Genomic DNA, 26,480 nt, shown 5'->3' with positions numbered 1-26,480 from the left:
GCTTGTACATAACATGGAAGAATATCCATGATTCATTGATAAATGCAAAAGGTAAAGTCTTGAATAACAAGCATAGAATACCCCATTTTATTTTTAAAAAATCCTACATGCAAATACTTAAATAAAAGACAAATCCTAGAAGATTCTATATCAAATTGGGGGAAAGATTGCCCCAATCTCTAAAATAAAATAAAATTACTTAAAATAAAATTTAAGTAAAAGTAGTAGGTGAGCAAAGATAAAATAGCACATTTTATTTGTATTGTTCAAATTTATTCAATGAGCATCTACTTCTTTTTAAAATTAGGAATAGTTTCTTTAATCCCCAGTTCAGATATGGTTTAAAAAAATTAACAATGTGAAAAGTGAAGGTAACTTTAACAATGCGAGTTGTGAGTGCAGGGGAGTAGGGTAGTAAGAGACAGAAGTGGTGGAAATATGTTTATAAGTGATTGCAGATGTGTGGGGCAGCACTGGGTAGTTGGAGCATTTACAGGCTGAAATATTAGGGGCTGGCAAGGCTCCAAGGAGAGGCTGGGACTGGACGGGTCATCTGGGAGGATGAGCCGAGTGCCTTCGAAGGTTGCCCAGCATTGCACACACAGAGCACCCATCTGCCTCTGTAGCTCTGTCCTCCAGAGGAGGACACACCAAGGTCAAGGCAGCACAACCAAGGTCTCCTGCCTCCCAAATCAGAGCTTATCTCACATTGGTGACTGTATCCAAGTTCCCCAAATACCAGTCATTCTCATAGTATCTTTATACTATCCTCTAATTTACTTATTTCTTTTGACTCCATAAATTTGGCTCTGTTTTGACTTATAATATTCATGAAATAATGAGTTTCAGTGTTGATCATATTTTCTACTTCACAGTACGGTCATGCGTCACTTAGTAATGGGGATACATTCTCAGAAATGCATCGTTGGGCGATTTCATTCTCGTGCAATTTCGTCATCATGTGAACATCATAGAGTGTACTTAAGTGTACTTATGCAAACCTAGAAGGTAGAACCTAGTACACACCTAGCCTATTGCTCCATCCACGGTCATGTAGGCAGTCCTTCATTGACCAAAACATCATATAGGACACATGACTGTTTTGAATAATTTTTAAGAAGCTTTAGTCTGTATCTCATCAAAAAGCATCAAAGCATATTTTGGGAAATAACAAATTACATTATATATTAGATAATTATTGAGATCATGCTATAAAGTAGAGGAAGGCAAGTGTATTAAGTATTTAGAAAGAAAGTATCCATATTTAAAATGCTGCTGATAATGCTGGAGAAATGATTATTAATTGGCAGGCTGAGTACAGGATACTTTTCATGTGTATGAATGAAAGTTCAATCAGGGAAGAGGAATGACAATGAGGATGATGGAATAGAACTTTCTTACAGGGATTAAACCTTACACAAGTGTGGGAAGAGCTGGAAGTAAAGGTCTGACATGAGAGCTGGAGGTTCTGGGAAAATGCCCTACGCAGCCCTCCTGAAGCACTGGGACAGATGGGCAAGTCAGAACTTGCAGGGATTCCGGGAAGCCAGCAGATCCAGATGCTGGAGAGGAAGGACAGTGGAGAGCTGGTGGGGAAGTCCAGGCAAGATGTTGCTCCTACACCTGGTGGTGGACCACAGTCGATGCTGGTCAGCAGGGCCAGCTGGCAGGAGGAGGGGCTGAATGCAGAGCAGGGAAGCATGATGACCACTGGCAGTAACTGGCATCTCAGCATCTGTTTTTACTGAGCATGCTTTGGCCAACTTTCTTTTGGCCAATTCTAACTCAGAACCATACTGGGAAGGGAATTCTGTGAAACATAATTCTAACCAGCCTAAGTTAACACAGTATAAAGCCACTGTAGCATAAGATAAAGTTAAGAAATAGGAATAAGATGGGAACTACTCTCCTCAAGCAAGAATAATGGCCAGAGGTGTAACCGTCACTTCATGGTTAAAACAATTAACGCAGATATGAACTGTCCTGCTAAGGTGAATCAGGCTTATTTGGACCTTTTTGTTGGGCCTACATGGGTTTTCTAAAGGCCACAAATCCAGGCATCAATAGGCCTGGCCACAATACAAGCAGCTGAGAGCCAATACTATCCACCACTTCTCTGCATGCCTCTGCAAGTTTGTAACTGTGCAGATGCACGAGTAACAGTTAAGGTCACCTAGTCATTCATTCAGCGTGGATTCATGGAACATCGATGTGCCAAGCACTGTTCCAGAACCTGCAGCTATGGTAGTGAACGCAGTAGACCCAGTTTCTGCTCCATGTCTGTGAAGGGGATGGGAGATAGGCAATTGTCGATATTTGTCCATACTCTATGTGGGATAGAGGTAAGAGCCATAAATACGAAGAAAGGCTCATGTTGACTTTTTATTATTTGTGCAAATTTATGGGGTACATGTGAAACTTTGTTACATGTATATAATGTATAGTGATCAAATTAGGGTGTCCATCTCCTGGGTGCAATACATTTTTGTTTAACTATAGTCACCCTATTCTGTTATCAAACATTGAATTTATTCCTCCTACGTAACTGTATGTTGGCAGGGCACAATTTTAGAGAGGGATCGGTGATGCTGTTTTAGACACGGCAATCAAGGAAGGCCTTTTTGAGGAGGAAGTTGATGAAGAATGGAGCTCCATGGCTCTCTGGGAGGAAGGTCACAGGAACAGATGTGCAAAGGCTCAGACAGTGGAAAATACTTCACATGCCCGAGGAACCCCAGACAAGAGTGACTGGAGCAGCAAGGGTCAGGAGGAGACGGAGAGGATATGAGGTCAGAGACCATGGTTAAGACTTAAAATTTCATCCCAGTGGGAGTGAAAGTCCCCTAAGGGTTTCAGCAGCCACGTGGCCTCCTCTGAATGCAAGGGAAATGGATCCACTCCTGCCCAGTCAGAGTTAACTGGAGTTTTATGTATGGCTCACACTTGTACCGCTAAGTAGAGGTACAGAGGGAAAATTTGGGCGATAACTTAACTTTTGACTGGATGAAGACACGGGGGTGTCAGAACGGCTCATTTTTTCCCTAGATAATTTAGTTTCACAACCATGCCTTGTAACTGGCTGAGGGCCTTATCTGTCAGAAACTTAGCCATCCGGCTTTACAAATGAAATCTCATGAGCTCTCACTCCTCATCTGGAGCCTGGACCCCTCAATGGGGCCTGAGGCAGCAGGGCAACAGCATCATGTCAGCGTCCTGCCACCTCCCTCCATGCAGCAGAAGCAGATGGGAGAAAGGGCGGCGACTCCTGTAGAGAGGGGGCTTAACCCGTGAGCGTGAGAGGCAGTGGTGGAAGTCATTTGCTAAGTCAGAAGAGGCCCAAACATAGGGAAAAGGTCGTGTGAGTATAATTTCAACTTCCACTTCCATTTCACGGCCACATGCCACTTCTTGTAGTCATAACAATGTTAAAACTGGAACAAAATAATCGTTTAGGGAACTTCAAGTCCTATAAATGATCAAACTGTGCTGAGCAGTGCTAGGATTCCACAGAGGTGACTCAGGGACACTCTGGAGAATGTCACTGGATGTGAGGAGAAGCCCGTGGGTGGACAGAGGGTCTCCTCCCTTCCAAGCCCTACCCTCTGCTTCCATCTATGCTGGATTGGCTATTTATCTAAGATTTTGCTTCAAGGAAGAGTTTTGGCGCCAAAAAGGAAACAACAACAACAACAACAACAAAAAACAGGTTCTGAGATTAATTAGGACTAACTATGTGCCAGGCACTCCACTGAATTTTTTTTTACAAACATTATCTCATTAATCCTCCAATAACCCTGTGAAGTAGATATTATAGTCCTATTAATGAGAAAATTAAGACTTGGTGGAGTTAAGTAAACTTTTCATGTCTCACAGTACTGCAAAGCCAAGATTTGAACCCAGGCCAACTCATCTGACACCTCAACCTCAATTCCTAACTTTTATGCCATCCTGAAAAAAGAAAACCTATCAACCAAGGTTATTCTCATTACCATTCAAGGAAATGTCTTAAAATGTTTAGAATAGCCATTGTGTTCATCTGCTTGGGCTGCCAGAACAAAGTATCACAGACTGCATGTCTTAAACAACAGAAATTTATTTTCTCACAGTTGTAGAGGCTAAGAAGTCCAAGATCAAGGTGCTGGCAGATTTCGTGTCTGGTGAGGACTCCCCTCCTGGATTGCAGATGGCACCTTCTCACAGTGTCCTTTCATGACCCTCCTTGGTGCACACATGTGCAGAGAGAGAATGCTGGTATATTTTCCTCTTCTTAAAAGAGCACCAGGCCAGGCGTGGTGGCTCACGCCTGTAATCCCAGCACTTTGGGAGGCCAATGCGGGAGGATCACGAGGTCAGGAGATGGAGACCATCCTGGCTAACATGGTGAAACCCCGTCTCTACAAAAAATATAAACAATTAGCCGGGTGTGGTGGCACGTGCCTGTAGTCCCAGCTACTCGGGAGGCTGAGGCAGGACAATCACTTGAGCCTGGGAGGCGGAGGTTGCAGTGAGCTGAGATCGCACCATTGCACTCCAGCCTGGGCAACAGAGTGAGACTCCATCTCAAAAAAAAAAATAAAAAAAAAGGTACCAGACCTATCAGATTAGGGACCCATATGTGTGACCTCATTTAATTTTATTACCTTCTCATAGTTGCTATCTCCAAGTATTGTCACATTGAGGATTAAGATTTCAACATAAGAATTTTGAGGATACACAAATATTCAGTCCTTAACAGCCATAAAGGCTAATATAATACTGACACTTATAGAGCTTTCACTATTTAATATATCCTTATATAGTGCTTACTCTAAGCAGAGCCCTATTCTAAGTGTGAAAATATTGACTCATTTAGTACTTCCAATAGCCCCAGGAGGTAGTTGCTATCAATATTTTCAGATAAGGAAAAAACTGAGGCACAGAAAAAATGATTAATTTGTTCCCTAGTGGTAAGCAGTGATGTAAACCTGTCAAATACTTCACAGAAAAAAAAAAAAAAGTTTAATCATCCCTCAGCCTCCCTGGGGGATTGGTTCCAGAACTCTGCAGATACCAAAATCCCTGGATGCTCAAGTCCCTGATACAAAATGGCATAGTATTTGCATATAACCTGTGCACATCCTTCTGTGTACTTTAAATCATCTCTAGATTACTTATAATACTTAACACAGGCCAGGTGCAATGGCTCACACCTGTAATCCTAACACGTTGGGAGGCTGAGGTGGGAAGATGGCCTGAGCCCCAGAGTTTGAGATGGCAGTAAGCTATGATTGTGCTACTGCACTCCAGCCTGGGCAACATAGTGAGACCCCAACTCTAAAAAAAATTTAAAGTAAATACCTAATATAATGTAAATGCTGTGTAAATAGTTGTTACTGTATATTGTTTCCTATTTGTATTATTTTTTGTTGTTATATTGTTATTTTTGTTGTTGTCGTTTCAAATATTTTCAAGTCAGCATTGTTTGGATCCGAGGATGTGGAGCCCACAGATTTGGAGGGCTGACTATAACTGAGGGATCAGGCTCCTTTCCCACCCATGGCTCCACCTTCTTCAATGGATGCTTCCCATGTCACCATGGAAGGGAAAATAACGTGAGGGGTTCTATGCGTCAGCTCTGGCTTCCTCTCACATTCCATTGGCTAGAACTCAGTCATGTGACCACACCTACCCGTGAGAGAGGCTGGGAAATGCAATCCAGTTGTGCGTCCATGACAAAAAGGAAAACGTTAGGTGAAAAACTCGCAATATCTTCTACTATAAAGACACAATAAGTAATATAAAATATTCTCAATTTATTTGGAGAAAATAACCCAATTTCTGTATTTGATTTTTTTAAGTTGCATATCCAGGAGGGCTAAATGGCAATAGATGATAATTTTTTTTTTTTTTTTTTTAGCAAATGGCATTTTCAGAATAGAGTAGCCACATGTCCCAAGACAGAATCCACATCATTTACTGCCTGTGCCACTGCCATGGCTAGGCAGTCTGTGAAAGTTTCCCCTTTGTTTTTCTTCTTTTTCCTGTGTGCACCCCTATTCTTTCCCTCTGAACCTTATTTCCTCCTCCCCACCAGTTTCATTTTCACTTTTGTGTGGTTCCATTCTCACCTGTTTTGGGCATGAATGGACAGGGGCACCACAGACATCACCAGCCCCCCTCACTTTGGTGGCCCTTGAGCTGAAGGAGGAAAAAAAGCTGTTTAGTGGAGCTGAGAGGGGGCTGGGAACAGATAGTGCCTGGTTTGTCCCAGCCCCAACACTTTCCAGCTCTAGTTGACCCAGGACAACTTTGCTGCTCATTTTTCCCACTGGTTAAGGTCCAGGTGTATACAGGAATACGCTGGAGATATTGTGGGTCCTGTTCAAACCACTGCAATAAAAGGAATGTCACAAAAATGCACATCACAAAAATTTTTTTGTCTTCCCAGTATATCTAAAAGTTATGTTTACACTATACCGCAGTTTATTGTGTGCAAAATCATTATGTCTAAGAAAACAATTTACATACCTTAATTTAAAAATGCTTGATTGCTAAAAAATGCTAACAATCATCTGAGCCTTTGACACATTGTAAGCTTTGCCAGTGGAGGGTCTTGCCACAGTGTTGATGGTGGTAATTGTTGCTGAAGTTTGGGTGGCTGTGAGGCAATTTCTTAAAGTAAGACAACAATGGAATTTGAGGCATCGATGGACTCTCTCTTCCTTTTATGAAAGATTTCTTTGTAACGTGAGATGCCATTTGATACGGTTTTACCAATAGTAGAATTTCTTCCAAAATTGGAGTAAATCCTCTCAAGCCCTGCCACTTCTTTATAAACTAAGTTGACATAGTATTCTAAATCCTTCATTGTCATTTCAACAATGTTCACAGCATCTTCACCAGAAGTAGATTCCATCTCAAGAAACAACTTTCTTTGCTCCTCCATAAGAGGCAATTCCTTATTCATTCAAGTTTGATCATGAGATTGCAGCAATTCAGTCCCATCTTCAGGTTCCAGTTCTGATTCTAGTTCTCTTGCTGTTTCTATCATATCTGCAGTGACTTCCTCCACTGAAGTCTTGAGACCCTCAAAGGTACCTATGAGGGTTGGAATCAACTTCTTTCAAACTCTTGCTAATGTCAATATTTTGACTTCTCATAAACCACGAATGTTCTTAATTGCACCTAGAATTAGAAATACTTTCTATGAGGTTCAATTTGCTTTGCCCAAATCCATCACAGAAATTACTATTTATGGCAGCTGAAAGCCTTATAAAATGTGTTTCTTAAATAATAAGAGTTGAAAGTCGAAATTACTCCTTGATCCATGGGCCGAAGAATGAATGTTGTATTCACAGGCATGAAAACAACATTTATTTCCTTGCACATCTCTATCAGAACTGTTGTGTGACTAGCTGCATTGTCAATGAGTGGTAATATTTTGAAAGACATCTGTTTTTCTGAGTAGTAGGTCTTAACAGTGGGCTTAAAATATTCGGTAAATCACGCTATAAACAGATATGCTGTCATCAAGACCCTGTTGTTTCTTTATATAGCACAGGTGGAGTAGATTTAGCATAATTCTTAAGGGCCCTAGGATTTTCAGAATGCTCAATGAACATTGGTTTCAACTTCAAGTCACCAGCTGCATTAGACCCTAACGAGAGTCAGCCTGTGCTTCAATGCTTTGAAGCCAGGCATTCGCTTCTCCTCCTATGAAACTCCTGGATGCCATCTTCTTCCAACATAAGGCTGTTTAATCTACATAGAAAATCTGTGGTTTAGCCGGGCATGGTGGCTCATGTCTATAATCCCAGCACTATGGGAGGCCGAGGCGGGAGGATTACGAGGTCAGGAGATCGAGACCATCCTGGCTAACATGGTGAAACCCCTTCTCTACTAAAAATACAAAAAATTAGCTGTGCGTGGTGGCGGGTGCTTGTAGTCCCAGCTACTCAGGAGGCTGAGGCAGGAGAATGGCGTGAACCCGGGAGGTGGAGCTTGCAGTGAGCCGAGATCACGCCACTGCACTCCAGCCTGTGAGACAGCGAGACTCCATCTCAAAAAAAAAAAAAAAAAGAAAATCTGTGGTTTAGTGTAACCACTTTCATCAACGATCTTAGCTGTCTCTCCTGGATAACTTGCTGCAGCTTCTACATCAGCATTTACTGCTTTACTTTCCACTTTTATGTAATGGAAATGGCATCTTTCCTTAAACCTCATGAACCAATCTCTGCTAGCTTCAAACTTTTCTTCTTCAGCTTTATTACCTCTCTCAGCCTTCATAGAATTGAAGAGTTAGGGCCTTGTTCTGGATTAGGCTTTGGCTTAAGAAAATCTTGCGGCTTGTTTGATCTTCTATCCAAACCACACAAACTCTCCATGTCAGCAATAAGACTGCTTTACTTTCTTAACATTTGTGTGTTCACTGGAGTTGCACTTTTAATTTCCTTCAGGAACTTTTCCTTTGCATTCACAACTTGGCTAACTGATGCAAAAAGCCTAGCTTTCAGCCTATCTCAGATTTTGACATGCCTTCCTCACTAAGCTTAATCATTCCTAGCTTTTGATTTAAGGGTGAGACTTGTAACTGTTTCTTTCACTTGAACACGTTAAAGACATTGTAGGGTTCTGAATTGGCCTAATTTCAATATTATTGTATCAGGGAATAGGGAAACCCAGCAAAAGAGATATAAGGGGGAACAGCAGATTGGTGGAGCAGTCGGAACACATACAACAGTTATTGAAGTTTGCCCTCTTATCTGAGCATGGTTGGTGGTACCTCAAAACAATTGCAATTGAAACATCAAAGATCACTGACCACAGATTACCATAATAGCTATAAAAATAGTTCAAAAGTTTGAAATATGGGAGAATTTAGTTGTCTACAGTCAGAGCTCTGATCTCACCCTGGGACAGGGCCTCCTGTGGGGAGGGACAGCCACCATCTTTGTGGTTCAATCAACTCAGTGGTTCCAGCCTGCCAGCTTTGGGAAGTCCAAATGGTCCAGATAAGAAAAGTCTCCCAGTGCAGCACAGCCACTTTGCCAGATTGTGGCCAGACTGCTTCTTTAGGCAGGACCCAGATCCATTCCTCCTCACTGGGCAGGACCTCGCAGCCAGAGCTTCAGCCACTCCAACCAGTTTTCCATAAACAGAGCTCTAATTTCCCCCTGGAACAAAGTGCCCAGGGGGTGGAGCAGGCCACCACCGTGGCTGTTTGGACTTCTCACTCAGCCCAGCCTGTGGGTCCTGGAGACCCCATACCAATCGGGGCTGAAGGGATCCCCAACACAGCACACCTGCTCTACCAAAAAGCAGCTGGACTGCTTACTTAAGTGAATCCCTGATCCCATTCCTACTGACTCGGTGAGACCTCCCAATAGGAGTCTCCAGCCACCTCTTACAGGCACATTTGGGCTGGCAAAAGGTCAGTATCCCCCTGGGATGGAGCTTCCAGAGGAAAGAGCAGACTGCCATCTTTGCTGTTTCACAGGTTTCACTGGTGATACCTCCAGGTAGAGGAAAAACCGAGGCAACTAGGGTCTGAAATAGATCCCCAATAAACTGCAGCAGCCCTATGAAAGAGCAACCTGACAGTTAAAAGAAAAACAAACAGAAAACAACGACAACAACATAAACAAAAAAGACCCCACAGAAACCCCATTCAAAGGTCAGCAACCTCAAAGATCGAAGATAGATAAGCCCACAAAGATAAGAAAGAATCAACACCAAAATGCTGAAAACTCATAAAGCCAGAGAGCCCTTTCTCCTCCAAATGACCACAACACTGCTCCAGCAAGGGCTCAGAACTGGGCTGAGGCTGAAATGGCTGAAATGACAGAAGTAGGCTTCAGAATATGGATAATAATGAACTTCACTGAGCTAAAGGAGCATGTTGTAACCTAATGCAAAGAAGCTGAGAATCGTGATAAAACAATACAGGACTGGTAGCCAAAATAACCAGTTTAGAGAGGAACATAACTGACCTGATGGAACTGAAAAACACAACACGAGAACTTCACAGTGCAATCACAGGTATCAATGGCAGAAGAGGCCAAGCAGAAGAAAGAATCTCAGAGCTTGAAGACTACCTTTCTGAAATAAGACAGGCACACAAGAATAGAGAAAAAAGAATAAAAAGGAACAAACAATACCTCTGAGAAATATGAGATTATGTAAAAAGACCAAACCTACGACTGATTGGGGTACCAGAAAGAGACAAGGAGAATGGAACCAAGTTGGGAAACATACTTCAGGATAGTATCCAGGAGAATATCCCCAACCTAGCAAGACAGGAAAACATTCATATTCAGAAAATGCAAAGAATCCCAGTAAGATGCTCCATGAGGAGATCAACCCCAAGACACATAATCACCAGTTTCTTCAAGGTCAAAATGAAAGGAAAAATGTTAAGAACAGCCGGAGAGAAAGGCCAGGTCACCTACAAAGGGAAGCCCATCAGACTAACAGTGGACCTCTCAGCAGAAACCCTACAAGCCAGAAAATACTGGGGGCCAATATTCAACATTTTTAAGGAAAATAATATCCAACCCAGAATTTCACCTCCAGCCAAATTAATCTTCATAAGTGAAGGAGAAATAAGATCCTTTTTAGACAAGCAAGTGCTCAAGGAATTGATCGTCACCAGACATGCCTTGGAAGAGTTCCTGAAGGAAGCACTAAATATGGGAAGGAAAAACTGTTAGCAGTCACTACAAAAGCACACTGAAGTACACAGACCAATGACACTATGAAGCAACTACATAAACAAGTCTGCAAAATAAACAGCTAGCATCATGATGACAGGATCAAATCCACACATAATAATACTAACCTTAAATGTAAATAGCCTGAATTCCCCAATTAAAAGACATAGAATGGCAAGCTGGATGAAGAACCAAGACCCATCAGTATGTCTTCATCTGAAGACCCATCTGTTGTCTTCAACAGACCCATCTCACATGAAAAGACACACATAGGCTCAATATAAAGGGATGGAGGAAAATTTACTAAGCAAATGGAAAACAGAAAAAAGCAGGGGTTGCACTCCTAGTTTCTGAAAAAACAGACTTTAAACCAACAAAGATAAAAAAAGACAAAGAAGGGCATTACATAATGGTAAAGGGTTCAATTCAATAAGAAGAGCCAACTATCCTAAATATATATGCACCCAATACAGGAGCACCCAGATTTATAAAGCAAGTTCTTAGATACCTTCAAAGAGAGTTAGACACCCACACAAGAATAGTGGGAGACTTTAACACCCCATTGACAATATTAGACAGATTATCAAGGCAGAAAATTAACAAAGATATTCAGGACCTGAATTCAGCTCTGGATCAAGTAAACCTCATAGATAGCTACAGAACTCTCCACCCAAAACCAACAGAGTAAACATTCTCCTCATCACCACATGACACTTATTTTAAAATTGGTCACATAATCAGAAGTAAAACACTCTTCAGCAAATGCAAAAGAACTGAAATCATAACAAATAGTCTCTCAGACCACAGCACCATCAAATTAGAATGCAAGATTAAGAAATTCACTCAAAATCACACAACTGCATGGAAATGGAACAATCTGCTCCTGAATGACTCTTGGGTAAATAATGAAATTAAGGCAGAAACCACGAAGATCTTTAAAACTAACGAGAGCAAAGATAAAACATATGAGAATCTCTGGGACATAGCTAAAGCAGTGTTAAGAGGGCAATTTATAGCACTAAATATCTGCATCAAAAAGCTGGAAAGATCTCAGATTGACAACCTAACATCTCAACTAAAAGAACTAGAGAACCAAGAGCAAACAAACACCAGAACTAGCAGAGGACAAGAAATACCAAGATCAGAGCTGAACTGAAGGAGATAGAGACACGAAAAACCCTTCAAAAAATCAAGGAATCTGGGAGCTTTTTTTCGGAAAAAATTAATGAAATAGATAGACTACTAGCTACACTAATAAAGAAGAGAGAATATTCAAATAACACAACCAGAAATGATAAGGGGGCTGTCATCACTGACCCCACAGAAATACAAACAACCATCAGAGAATACTATAAACACCTCTATGCACATAAACTAGAATATCTGGAAGAAATGGATAAATTCCTGGACATTTACACCCTCCCAGGACTGAGCCAGGGAGAAACTGAATCCCTGAATAGAAACAATAATGAGTTCTGAAATTGAGGCAATAATAAATAGTCTACCAACCAAAGAAAGCCCAGGAGGTACAAAGAAGGATTCTATCAGAGGTACAAAGAAGAGCTGGTACCATTTCTACTGAAACTATTCCAAAAAAATTGAAAAGGAGGGACTCCTCCCTAACTCTATGAGGCCAGCATCATCCTGATACCAAAACCTGGCAGATTAAAACCAAAGAAAAGAAATGAAAAGAAAACTTCAGGCCAGTGTTCTGATGAACATCAATGCAAAAATCCTCAATAAAATACTGGCAAACTGAATCCAGCAGCTCATCAAAAAACTTATCCACAACAATCAAGTAGGCTTCATTCCCAGGATGCAAGTTTGGTTCAACCTACAGAAATCAATAAATGTGATTCATCACATAAACAGAACTAAACACAAAAAACACATGATTTATCTCAATAGATGCAAAAAAGGTCTTTGATAAAATTCAACATCCCTTCATGTTAAAAACTCTCAATAAACTAGGTATCGAAGGAACACAACTCAAAATAATAAAAGCCATATATGACAAACCCACAGCCAATATCATACTGAATGGGCAAAAGCTGGAAGCATTCCTTTTGAAAACCAGCACAAGACGCAGATGCCCATCTCTTACAACTCCTTTTCAACATAGTATTGGAAGTTCTGGCCAGGAAAATCAGGCAAGAGAAATAAATAAAGGGTATTCAAATCAGAAGAGAGAAAGTCAAACTATCTTTTTTTGCAGATGACATAATCCTATATCTAGAAAATCCCATTATCTCAGCTCAAAGGCTTCTTAAGCTGATAAGCAACTTTGGCAAAGTCTCAGGATACAAAATCAATGTGCAAAAATAGCTAGCATTCCTATACACCAACAACAGGCAAGTAGAGAGCCAAATCATGAATAATCTCCCATTTACAATTGTCACAAAAAGAATAAAATACCTAGGAATACAGCTAACAAGGGAAGTGAAGTTCTCCTCTTCAAGGAGAACTACAAACCACTGCTCAAAGTAATCAGAGATGACACAAACAAATGGAAAAGCATTCCATGCTCATGGAAAGAAAGAATCAATATCGTGAAAATGGCCATACGGTCCAAAGCAATTTATAGATTCAATGCTGTTCCCATTAAATTACCATTGACATTCTTCACAGAATTAAAGAAAACTATTTTAAAATTTATATGGGACCCAAAAACTCCCAAATAGCTAAGACAATTCTAAGCAAAAATAACAAAGCTGGAGGCATCACACTACCCAACTTCAAACTATACTACAAGGCTACAATAACCAAAACAGCATGGTACTGGTACAAGAAGACCAATGGAACAGAATAGACACATAGACCAATGGAACATAATAGAGAACCCAGAAATAAGACCGTACACCTACAACCATCTGATCTTTGACAAATCTGATCAAAACAAGCAATGAGGAGAGGATTCCTTATTTAATAAGTGGTATTGGGAGAACTGGCTAACCATATGCAGAATATTGAAACTGGACCCCTTCTTTATACCATATACAAAAATGAACTCAAGATGGATTAAAGACTTAAATATAAAACGTACAACTGGCTGGGCATGGTGGCTTACACTGGTAATCCCAGCACTTTGGGAGGCAGAGGCGGGTGGATCACCTGAGGTTGGGAGATCGAGACCAGCCTGACCAACATGGAGAAACCCTTCTCTACTAAAAATACAAAATTAGCTGGGCGTGGTGGCCCATGCCTGTAATCCCAGCTACTCGGGAGGCTGAGGCAGGAGAATCACTTGAACCCGGGAGGTGGAGGTTGCAGTGAGCCAAGATCGTGCCATTGCCCTCCAGCCTGGGCAACAAGAGTAAAACTCCATCTCAAAAACAAACAAAAAAAACCTAAAATTATAAAAACTCTAGAAGAAAATCTAGACAATACCATTCAGGACATAGGTATAGGCAAAGATTTCATGACAAAGACACCAAAATCAATTGCAACAAAGCAAAAATTGACAATGGGATCTAATTAAAGAGCTTCTGCACAGCAAAGGAAACTATCATCAGAGTGAACAGACAACCTACAGAATGGGAGAAAATTTCTGCAATCTATCCATCTGACAAAAGTCTAACATCCAGCATCTACAAGGCACTTAAACAAATTTACGAGAAAAAAACAAATAATCCCATTAAAAAGGACATAAACAGACACTTCTCAAGAGAAGACATACATGCAAAACATAAGAAAAAAAGCTCAACATCACTGATCATTAGAGAAATGCAAATCAAAACCCCAATGTGATACCATCTCAAGCAAGTCAGAATGAAGATTATTAAAAAGTCAAAAAACAACAGATGCTGACAAGGTTGTGGAGAAAAAGAAACACTTTTACACTTTTGATGAGAGTGTAAATTAATTCAGCCTTTGTGGAAGACAGTGTGGTGATTCCTCAAAGACCTAGAGGCAGAAATACCATCTGACCCAGCAATTCCATTACGGGGCATATACCCAAAGGAATATAAATTATTATATTATAAAGATACATGCAATAATTGTATGTTCATTGCAGCACTATTCACAATAGCAAAGACATGGAATCAACCAAATGCCCATCAATGATAGACTGGATAAAGAAAATGTGGCACATATACGCCATGGAATACTATGCCACCATAAAAAGGAATGAGATCGTGGTTTTTGCAGGGACGTGAATGGAATTGGAAGCCATTATCCTCAGCAAACTAATGCAGGAACAGAAAACCAAGTATTTCATGTTCTGACTTATAAGTGGGAGCTGAATGATGAGAACACATGGATACATGGTGAGGAACAAAACACAACTGGAGCTTGTCAGAGGGTGTGAAGTGGGAGGAGGAAGAGCATCAGGAAGAATTGCTAATGGATGCTGGGCTTAATACCTAGGTGATGATATTTCTGGTAGTTAGACAGGCATGAGTGGAACAGGAGAGGGCTCTTTTCCACCCACTGGGAATGTCGAGTGATGGTTTGGCAGTTATCACATTGCCTTTCTAAAAGCAATGAATTGGAAGCCAGTGCCAGGAAGGAGCCATTTCCTGATGGTCAACACCTGCCCAATTAAAGTGCTAATTGGATTCATATGCCAGGGAGAAACAACTTCCCAGCACATGCATTAAGACAAAATGGTGGAGTATGACCTTCCGAGGGCATACCGCCAGCAAAGGGAAGAAAGTCTCAGATGGTCATGCGTACAACTTCCTAACCACACTGTACGTGCTCTCCTCCCAATGGTAAGAAGGGCACTGTGCATGCTGGCAGCCCACCCTAAGGGAAGAATCATGGGAAAGGGGCCAGCCTGGAAAGTCCTAGGATCAAGGTTAAACAGAGCACTTGATCTGAGTGCCCACTTGGGTCTCTTCCAAGCATAGTTTTCTTTCTTTCTTTCCTGTTCTAAAGCCTTTTAAAATAAACTTCCACTCTTGCTCTGAAACTCGCCTTGGTCTCTTTTTCTGCCTTATGCCTCTCTGTCTAATTCTTTCTTCTGAGGAGGCAAGAATTGAGGTTGCTGCAGACCCATACGGATTCACCTCTGGTAATTCGGATACCTTCCACCAGTAACGATGGGATGATCTGTGCAGCAAACCACCATGGCACACATTTACCTGTGTAACAAACCTGCACATCCTGCAAATGTACCCCTGAACTTAAAATAATAGTTGGGGAAAAAAATTTTAAGTATGATCCTCCCCACCCCCCCAAAAAAAAGAAATATGTGAGAATTCTTAAAATGTGATACGAAGACATGAAGTGAGAACATGCTGTTGGAAAAATGGTGCCAATAGACTTGCTGGATGCAGGGTTGCCCCAAGCCTTCAATTCGTGAAAAATGTAGTATGTGTGAAGTGCAACAAAGCAGAGAGCAATAAAATGAGGTATGCGTGTCCTTGATGATCTTATCAAGTTTGAGGAGTGAGCTCCCTGGCTTAGTCAGGGAACCACACGTGGAGGGTTACAAGCTATTTCAAAGGACTAGGGGATAAAAACCAAGCACAGTACAAATGGTTTTTAAGAGCCTGCATCATTCAGGAAGTTGCCAGAAGGAAGTGAGGACTTAAGGATAAATATTAATGGTGCTGGCATAAAGCAGACACATAGACCAGTGGAACAGAATAGAGAGGCCAGAAATCAATCCAGCATATATGGTCTACTAATTTTCCACAAGGGCACCAAGAGGATATTTGCCTCTTCAATAAATGGTGCTAAAGAAACTGGATTTCTACATGCAAATAAATAAAATTGGGACTTTATCTTACACCATACATATGTTAACTCAAAACATATAAAATACCTGCATGTAAGACCTGAAACCATAAACTTTTTAGAAAAAAAGTAGGAGACAAGCTCCTAGACATTGGTTTTGGAAATGTTTTTTTTTTTTTTGAGACGGAGTCTTGCACTGTTGCCCAGGCTGGAGTGCAGTGGTGTGATCTTGGCTCACTGCCACCTCCGCCTCCCGGGTTCACGCCATTCTTCTGCCTCAGCCTCCCTAGTAGCTGGGACTACAGGCGCCCGCCACCACGCCCAGCTAATTTTTTGTACTTTTTTAGTAGAGATGGGGTTTCACCGTGTTAGCCAGGGTGGTCTCGATCTCCTGACCTCGTAATCTGCCCGCCTCGGCCTCCCATGATTTGTTAAATATTACACCAAAAGCTCAGGCTACTAAAGCAAAAATAAATAAATAAATGGGACTACATCAAACTAAAAGTTCTCCTGCACAACAAAGGAAAAAACCAGCAAAATGAAAAGGCAACCTACAGACTGGGAAAAAATATTTGCCAACCACATATCTAATAAGGGGTTAATGCCCAAAATGTATAAGGAACTCTTACAACTCAATAGCAGAAAAACAAATAATCCAATTAAAAATGGGCAAAGGACTTGAATAGAATTTTCTCCAAAGAAGACATAAAAATGGCCAACATGTATATGAAAAAGTCCTCAACATCACAAACTGTCAGGGAAATGCAAATTAAAACCACTATGAGATAATGCCTCACACCTGTTAGGGTGGCTGTTATCAAATAGATGAGAGACAACAAATGTTGATGGGAGTGTGGAGAAAAGAAAACCCTCGTACATTGCTGGTGGGAATGAAGATTGGAACATTATAAAAAAACAGCATGGAAGTTCCTAAAAACATTAAAAATAAAACTATGACATGATCCAGCAGTTCCTCTTCTGGGGGTATACCCAAAAGAGATGAAATCACCGCCTTGTAAAGATATCTACACTCCCATGTTAATTGCAGCATTATTCATCATAATTAAGAGATGGAAACAACTTAAGTGTCCACTGGAGGATAAATGGATAAAGAAAATGTGGCATATGTATATCAGTGGAAAGTAACCACTATACTATCTGTACGTGTCTCATAACATCATGTTGTAAACCTCAAATATACCAAATACAATTTATTTTTACTAAAATGATAAGCAAATCATAGAGAAGTGGTTGAACTCCTCCCCCAAAAAGCACACATACAGGCACTCCAAGGCAGACCAAAGCACACAGCCTGGGCTGAGAAGGGGACTAGGTCCCTAAGGGAAGACGTTGGGACAAGAGCCACTTACTCTAATCCTGTGGTGTCCAAGCAGGACCTGAATATGCCAGGCTGGCCAGTGGGGTCCACAGAAACTGAAGAGCACATGTCCAGTCCAGCCCCACAGCTGCCCTGCAAGAATTTGGGGTGGCTGTTGCCAGATTTACCTATTTTTCAATAGAAATGGAAACACCGGACTCTTTTCATTCTAAAATGTTGATACTTAATGTTTACAAAATGTAACACTACAAGTGAAACAAAACATGTGCATGGGCCAAATTGACCCCAGGTGGACAATCTATGACTCGGGATTAGGTCCACATGGCACAGTCACCTACAGAGAATTGTCTGTGTCAAATCGGAGTCCGGCAGCCGCCACTCAGGACGCTTTTCTATGCATGTGCAGATATTCTTTACTTGTGAGCTGGGAGGGCTGATGCCCTGGATCTCAACAAACATTAACCAAAACAGATGAAGGTGACATGGTGATGGATTACTGCTGGGACTGTCTTCATCTTGAGGTGACGTCCTCATTCTTCCCTAAGGCAGGCAGAGCTCAAACAAAGTCGCTGCCTCATTTCCACAGAACTCCTTGCTGCTTGGAGGGCCGCTGCCTCCTTCACACTGTCCCCAGGAGCAGCGCTGTGGAGCTGCCCCGTGTCACTCGAAGGGCGTCAGCACCACTGTGTGGTCAGGCTTCATAGCTCCGCACAGGCTGCTGGAATAAACCAGAACCCAGAAAATGTGATTTTCTTAAGTTGCATTGATGACAACTGAATTGAATTGAATTAAAAATACAATTAGCTTGATATGTATACAAATTCAGTGGGAAACGCTTTTGTAGATTCAAAGAATCTTTTGGGGAAGTAGGTAACCCATGCCCAGCCTGAATTTCTAAATTCTTGTATACATTCAGAATGATGAGTACCAGGTTTTCTGAATCACAAAGCTGAACGTGTGAGCAAGAGGTGCGGGGGCACCCATTTAGACTTTGCTTCAGGAGTGGGAATTCCCCTCACCAATAACCGCATGAATCTCAGGGCAGAGTTGGGGGAAGAAAGTTAAGAACCATATACACATAAAAAGAATGAGCTTATTAAGGAAAAAAGTAACGTTACTTTAAAAATTATTTTAAATTATTAATTATTTAAAATCATTTGATTAAAATTATTAAATATTACATATGTTTAAAATATAAATTATGATCTATCTTAATTTCTGTTTAAATTAATTAAAATATTAAATGATTATATGTATCAATTTTCATAATTATTAAAATATTGTTTAATTGTTTGAATAACAACAGAAAACAAACTTCATAAATATCAAAAACAACAGATTTCTTCTATAACAATATAGATCATTGTATAGATGTGTTCAAGAAGTAGGGGAACAAAAGAACTGGGGGTGAAAAGGGAAAGAAAGACAAGGAGTTTTGGGGGACAAATATAAAACTGTCTACGGTTAAAGACTCCACTCCTCCAAGCTGTTGAAGCTGCCAACCAGATGGAATTCTTAGCGAGCCATTAAGCCTCTTTTAGTCCCAGCTTCCTTTCCTACAAAAACGGGAATTACACAGCTGACCTTATCTATCTACCAAATATGCTGTCAAAAGGCTTAATAGGATTTTTGTGAAAGCATTGGAAAATTATAAAGTATACAAGACAGTACGGTATTTACAATAATATAGCTTTAGTAATATACATGGAAAAAAACATAGAAGAGCACAAAAGTAGGTTGAGGGGGCCAAAGAGTGGCGTGGGTGGCTCTTCTGGTTCTGCCTGCTGTGATGTGGCCATCAGAACAAATTTTCTCCAGCTATCTCTTGCCTGTAAAATTCAAGTCGTCTCAGTAGTCTTTTGAGTGGTCCTGATCAGCTTTATTTCAGACTTTATACTTTACATTTTACTTTTATTTTTCTGAGTCTCACCCTGTTGCCCAGGGTCTCACTCTGTTGCCCAGGCTGGAGTACAGTGGTGCGATCACAGCTCACTGCAGCCTCCACTTACTGGGCTTAAGTGATCCTCCCACCTCAGCCTGCCGAGTAGCTGGGACTACAGGCACACGCCACCATGCTTGGCTAATTTATTAATTTTTTTGTAGAGATGAGGTCTCACTATGTTTTCCAGGCTGTTTTCAAAATGAAGCTCAAATTATGCACCCACCTCAGCCCTCCAAAGTGCTGGGATTACAGGTGTGCGCCACTGTACCTGGTCCAAAGTTGACATTTTAAATAATGCCTGTTCTGACATGGAGTGTTGAAAAGTGTTATGTGTATGAAGAAATTTAGACATTTACATTGACGTGAACTTTGAATTTCTGTGACATTGAAGATTCCTTATCCATTACTTTTTATCAGAGATTGTTTTCCTCCCATTGTAAGTGCCTAAGAGTTAGATTCAGGATCAGCATTTGCTTAGTTACTCTGTATTATTGCTTGTATAGCTTAAATGTATATATGGCAGTTCTGAGGAAGAACAGTGTATAGGTAAAAGCAGCCTGAAACCATGAACTTCAGGATAGACACAGCCTCCTTGACCCACAGTTACTCTGGTACAATGACACTGTCAAACACTACTTTCATCTTATCACTTCTTATGGTTCTCCAGTGACTTAAAGGAATCCAAACTCTTTGTGGCAAACCAACCTCTTGACTGTCTTGCTCCAACCCACTTTTCCATCTAGTTCTGCAATCAGCCTAGGATAATACAGCATAACACTATATAGCAGCCCAGAAAACAAATGGTTTAGACTGTATGCGGAGAATGGGCACGACAGGGGGGGTCTTTAGCGAAATATAAACAATAATAAAGTGATAGACCATCTGATATTCTTCAGCATTTAAAAAAATCCATTGATAGCTAAATAATCCAAAGCAGAAAAAAAATTAAGTCTCAGTATATGGAAAGGAAAACCATGATAATTTCAGGAAAACAAAGCATTTTGCAAGAATGAAAACATGATAATAGTGGATTACTTAGGTTTTGCAATCAATGTTATTTACAGGAACCTACTAATGTCAATTACCTGTACCTTTATTGCTTTGGCTAAAAGTGGGATATAACTACCATGGGATTGGAAAGAAAGGAAGAAGGGTAGGGAATAGAGAAGTACTAAATTTCCATCTAGCGTAACAGAAAATCAATAGATAATGTTCCAGTTAACAAAAATAGCTCTGTAAGTATACTATTTAGAAATCTAGAAATAAATGTCATCTCGTTCATTATACCGATTATAAAGGTCTATTTTCATATTCTAGATACTCAATTTGAAAATGTCTTGCTTTTCCAGGAAGCTTTACACAGCCAATTGCCAATTTCTCAAGGCACCCTATACACCTAGATTAAGGTTCTTTGTTTCAGAAAATGGATCTGAGTGCCTATTTTGAGTCCTTTCTTGATAATTTTGAATTCTTTGGACCAACTTCTTATAAAATATAAATGGTTTTTTTTCTACCATATCATTATAGAGTTGACAAATCACTCTGGGACCACTTGTCCATGGTGTCACTTTCTGGTTGGTTGTTCACTGGGCTTGCATGATTAGTGTTGACTTGTCTATTCCATGAGGATCCTTTCAGTGAAATTCGGCAATATGATCTTGAAAACCACTTCCGTGGTCACATAGAAACAACAATGCCTTGGAAACTCACCAGAGAACAAATGAATGAGGGACACTGTCACCCCCTGCCCTGCAATGTTGTGGAACTCTTTCCTTGGGGTTGGCAGTGACATGAGGCAACTGACCTAATGATAGTGTCAGTGGTGACCCCTACATATAACATTAGTCACAATTTGTTTATTTTTAATATAAAGATTAAATATGCACAGACGTTCTCTATTTTTACCCTTCATTCTAGTGAATTGCCTTTCATACCCCACTCTGGATTGCAAGGTGTGTCTTTAAAGGGCCAACCTCCATGCTCTGCTTCTCAGCATTTTGCAAAATGTCCCTGAGTCAGAAGGGAGGGAGCATGGGCCACTGAGGTCTCTAAAGGAAAAATGGAGCTTTGGCCAGGGTGGAGCAAGGGAGTCATTTCCCTGAGTTCTTTTGCTTTACCTTAAAATTTTATGCAGTTTGTTTTCTATTTAAGAACGTTATACCTATGCATGCATTAAGCAAACACATTTGCATCAAATTCAAAGTGATAATTCAGGCAGAAGCCTGCTTGTTGTTCTAGTATCCCATTTTTGAAGCATATCTGTAGGATAAAGGAATAAGGGTGATTTGAAATTATCACTAAGGAAAGCCAGCTATTGACCAAATTCATTCAAATGTTCTCCAGGAAATATTTTTTATTTGAATCACAATGGCAGTTTCTTACATTTTCTTTGCCCTCAACCCATTCTTCCATTTTTCTGGCACCTTCATCAGGAGCTTCCTGTGGTAGTCAGCCTCCCATGGCCCCCAAAGATCCTCAATCCTGGATGTCTGTGCCTTGCTCAGACCCCTCCCATACTGAGCCAGGGCTGCCCTGGGTGGTGCATTCAGTACGGGGAAGGTGATGATGCGTAACTGCAGAGGTGAGGCCATGAGGGGCACTGCAGTACCTGCCTGCTTCTTCCGATAACTTGCTTACTCTGTGGAAGTGAAACAGAATATTCAATGGCTAAGGGAGTACAAAGGTTCATATGTCCGCATTTGTCAATCTGTTTGGGAGATGCAAAGACACCCACCAGAGAAGTTTTAATTTCCACTTCGCACTGAGTTAATACCATTAGATTGGATGAACATTGAACACATGAATGCACCCTAATTTTATGTGTATTTATTCATTTCTTGGTGAGTCTAGGGACATAGGATATCACTATATTGCCCTCAGGCACCATTCGGCCCTGCTAAGTGCTTGTGATCATAATGTAGGAATCCCAGCCAATGGTGCGCTTCTATTTGCATCTTTGTGAGGGATCAACTTCCGCCCCTAATGCCATTAAAACCAAGCACACAAATAAACCCTTGATCACAGAATCACAAAATGTAAATCAAGATTTTCAGAAACAATGCATCCATATATAATTAGAGCCCTGTCAAGAAAAAATGGCATTTTTATTTGGTAATACATCAAGGGCTTTTGGTACCATTAATAAAGTAAAACAATATATTTTCATTATTGTTTATTTTGTCTTCATCTCATACTTTTAAATCTTGTTTGTTTCATAATAGGTATTAGTATAGTAATACACTTAAACAAAATTTGTCAGTAAATAAATGCATCTAAATCTGTGGTATGTATTCAAAGCTTTGTGTAATGCATGTAAGGTCAAAAAAGTTTGGGGAGCACTGAGATTATAAGCTATCATTTTTTCAGGGTTTTTTTTTTTTCCAGAAAGGGTCTCGTTCTGTTGCTGATGCTAAAATGCAGTGGTGCAATCATAGCTCGCTGCAGCCTCAAACTCCCAAACTCAAGCGACCCTCCTGCCACAGCTTCTCAAGTAGCTGGGACTACAGGCACACACCACCATACCCAGCTATTTAATTTTTTTTTCTTTTTAGTAGAGATGAGGACTGCGTTACTGAGATGAGGTCACACCATGTTGTCCAGGCTGGTCTTGAACTCCTGAGCTCAAATGATCCTCCTGCCTCAGCCTTCCAAATTGCTGGGATTACAATTGTGAGCCACCACGCCCAGCCACTTTTCAGTGTTTGCATAGGAAATTCTTGGACTAGAGATTGCTCTGTCTAGGATGGCCTAGAAAGAACCACATTGTAGCTTTACTGCTCCTCCCTGTTCACAGCTATGGTCTTAATATCAAATGTGAACTTTACACACTTAATGTCCTTTAGTTCCATGAGGTAATAATTAGCTGTGTTTTAGAGATGAGAAAATTGAGAGTCTCTAGGTTTAGTAACTGGGGCTATATTTAACTATAAGTGAACCCAGGTCATACTGACTCCAAAGCACATGTTCTTATTATTACCCTGCCTTGAGTTTCCATAAGAGTAGGACTTCTTACAACTCAATTTTTCATTCCATGCATATTCTGCTTTACTATCCCTAAGATGTATAGTTTTTTGACACTTGAAAATCTCAGAAGTTAGGCTGCATCTTATAACTGAGGGGGTCTCAGCCCTGCTCCTGCCCAAGTGGCAGTCCTAATGCAGGAGTCGCTGTCTGTACACATGACCTGTGCATACTTTCTGACATTCTGGGAGCGTGAACCGTCTACTGTAACTGCACATGGTTTCAGCCCACAAGCAATTTAAGGACATGGGAATCCGGCGTGTTAAGAAACATGATCTTTTTTCTAGGTTTAACACCATTGCTTCCTTTAAGCATTCCTAATGGGGTTTTCCTAATAAACCATGCCCAGTTTATTTCATGTCTTTGTTCCATTTCTTTCATCTGTATAGAATGTTCTTCCCTCATTCTCTTCCTGGTTTGTTCTCCTCCAAGACTCAGAGTCAAGAGTCAGATTTAAGAGTTACCTTCACACTGGGCACGGTGGCTCATGAGCTTGAATCCAGGAGTTTGAGACCACCCTGGGCAATATAATGAGACCTTGTCTTTATGAACTTTCTTTTTTTTGAGACAAGGTCTTGCTCTGTCGCCCAGTCTGGAGCACAGTGGTGCAATCATGGCTCACTGTGGCTTCAACCCCGCTGGGCTCAAGTAATCCTCCTATCTCAACCTCTGAAGTAGCTGGGATCACAGGCGCATGTCACCACATTCAGCTAATTTTTTTAATTTTTAGTAGAGACAAGGTCTCACCATGTTGCCCAGGCTGCTCTCAAACTCCTACACTCAAGCAATCTACCCACCTCAGCTTCCCAAAGTGCTGGGGTTACAGGTGTGAGACATCGCATCTGGACCCCCAAAAATTAAAAAATTAGCTGAGTGTGGTGCTGCGAGCCTGTAGTCCCAGTTACTGGGGAGGCTGATGTGGGAGGATTTCTTGAGCCTTCAAGGCAGAGGCTGCAGTGAGTCGAGATTGTGCCACTGCACTACAGCTTGGGCAACAGAGTGAGACTGTCTCAAAAAAAAAAAAGAGTCACCTTCTTCGTAAAGCAGTCCCACAGCACTTAACTAACACATGTTTCTCCCCTCTCAGTGTCCACTATCACACTTTCAGCTCTTAGAGAGGGGGCCTCAGCCATCGCTATGCCCCTGAACATATAGAACACGTGTAGGTACCACCCTGGACCCTCATAAAGCCTTCATCCCATGCATCCCAATCTCTCTCTCTCATGCCCCACCCACTAGTTGAGCTTGCATGTCATGGACGGAGCCCCTTTCTTCCTGTTGGCCTTGCAGTGTGCCCTTCAGTGTGCCCTGCAGGGCAGCGTGCCACTGCCCTGTTTTGTCTGGGATCTGTATGTGATGAACTGCTTCTGTTTCTTCATGGGCTCTGTGCAACTGCCTCTTCTGTGTCTCCCCTGACTTCTCTCCTGCTCAGGGCTCTCCTAGAGAGCGGCCATCTTGGTGGGAATAAACTGCACACAGGTCAGACAAGAGCCACAAGGGGACCTGCCAGTATCAACAGGTGTTCTGTGAGAGGGACGCCAGGCCATGGGTCACACATTTAAGCATTAGGCTGTCTGCCAGAATAAAGAGGTACTCCACGAAAGGCTCACTGTAAACATCCATGATGAAGTTCCCTGGAGCGCCTCAAGGGCAGGGCTAAAATTTGTGGCCACTCTCCTGAGAAAGACCACAAGACCAAATTAGAGTAAAACACAACACCTACTGACCAGGGTGTCAATGGTGAAGGGGTCAAAAACACCGCTGAAGAATAGCCTAAGGCTGAGAGTCCTGAAGGAAGAAACACACTTCAAAGGGGGGCCGATTTGTGTCCCCCAGAATACATGCACTGAAGTCCTACTGAGAAGATGACCTTATTTAGAAGTGAAGCCATCACGGATATAATTAATTAAGTTAGGATAAGGTCATGTGGGAACAGGGTGTGCCCCTAATCCAATATGACTCGTGTCCCTTATGGAAGAAGGAAATGTGGACACAGACATGCACACAGGGAGAAGAACACCATGTGCAGATGAAGGCAGTGATCGGGATGTTTCCACAAACCAAGGAATGCCAAAGATTGCCAGCAAAGCCCCAGAAGCAGGAGCAGAGTCTCTCTCCCAGCCCTCTGAAGGAACTAACGCTGCCCCTACCTCCTACTTAGTTATGCAGCCTCTAGAATGGGAAGACAATGCATTTTTGTTGTTTAAGTCACCCAGTCCGTGGTACTTTGTTACACCAGCCCTACAAAACAACTGCAGAAGCCTCCTTCCTCAAAACTGCTAGTCAGGCCTCACTGGGAAGGTGTGGCTGCTACCCGATGGATGATAGATTAGTTTCCTGAACTGTCCCAGGTCAGAATTGGTTCAAGTCACAGGGCTGAGCTGGCAGGAAACAGCCACTGCCTCTCTCAGGCTGGCAGAGGAAGCTTCCAAAAGCCTCCTGCTGGTGCCCGTGGGCTGTGGCTGATAGGCAGGAAAGGGCAACATGGAACACACTAAGAACTGTAGGGTGCCACCGAAGCTTGGTTCGGGGAGTACCAGTGGATGCCCACCTCCTATGTCACTGGTAGCCGTGCAGGAGGAGCAATGAGAAAGGAAAGGAAGCGTGCTGGGTGCTAGGAAGAGAAGCCCCTTCCTCCTGCATTGGTCCCGCCAGTGCCCTGTATGCACACACAAAGGAGAAACTCACAGTGCTCGGCTTCAGGGTGGGTAGGTGACAAACAGTCCGTTTAGAGCAGAGGGGCAATAAATTGGTAGCCAGCTCACCCCTTCTTCCCTTCAATGTATTTAAAGAATATAAAACAGAA

This window comes from Gorilla gorilla, chromosome 5 (assembly GCF_029281585.2).
Source record: "Gorilla gorilla gorilla isolate KB3781 chromosome 5, NHGRI_mGorGor1-v2.1_pri, whole genome shotgun sequence".
Classification (NCBI taxonomy): domain Eukaryota; kingdom Metazoa; phylum Chordata; class Mammalia; order Primates; family Hominidae; genus Gorilla; species Gorilla gorilla.
Note: the sequence above shows the minus strand (reverse complement) of the source record.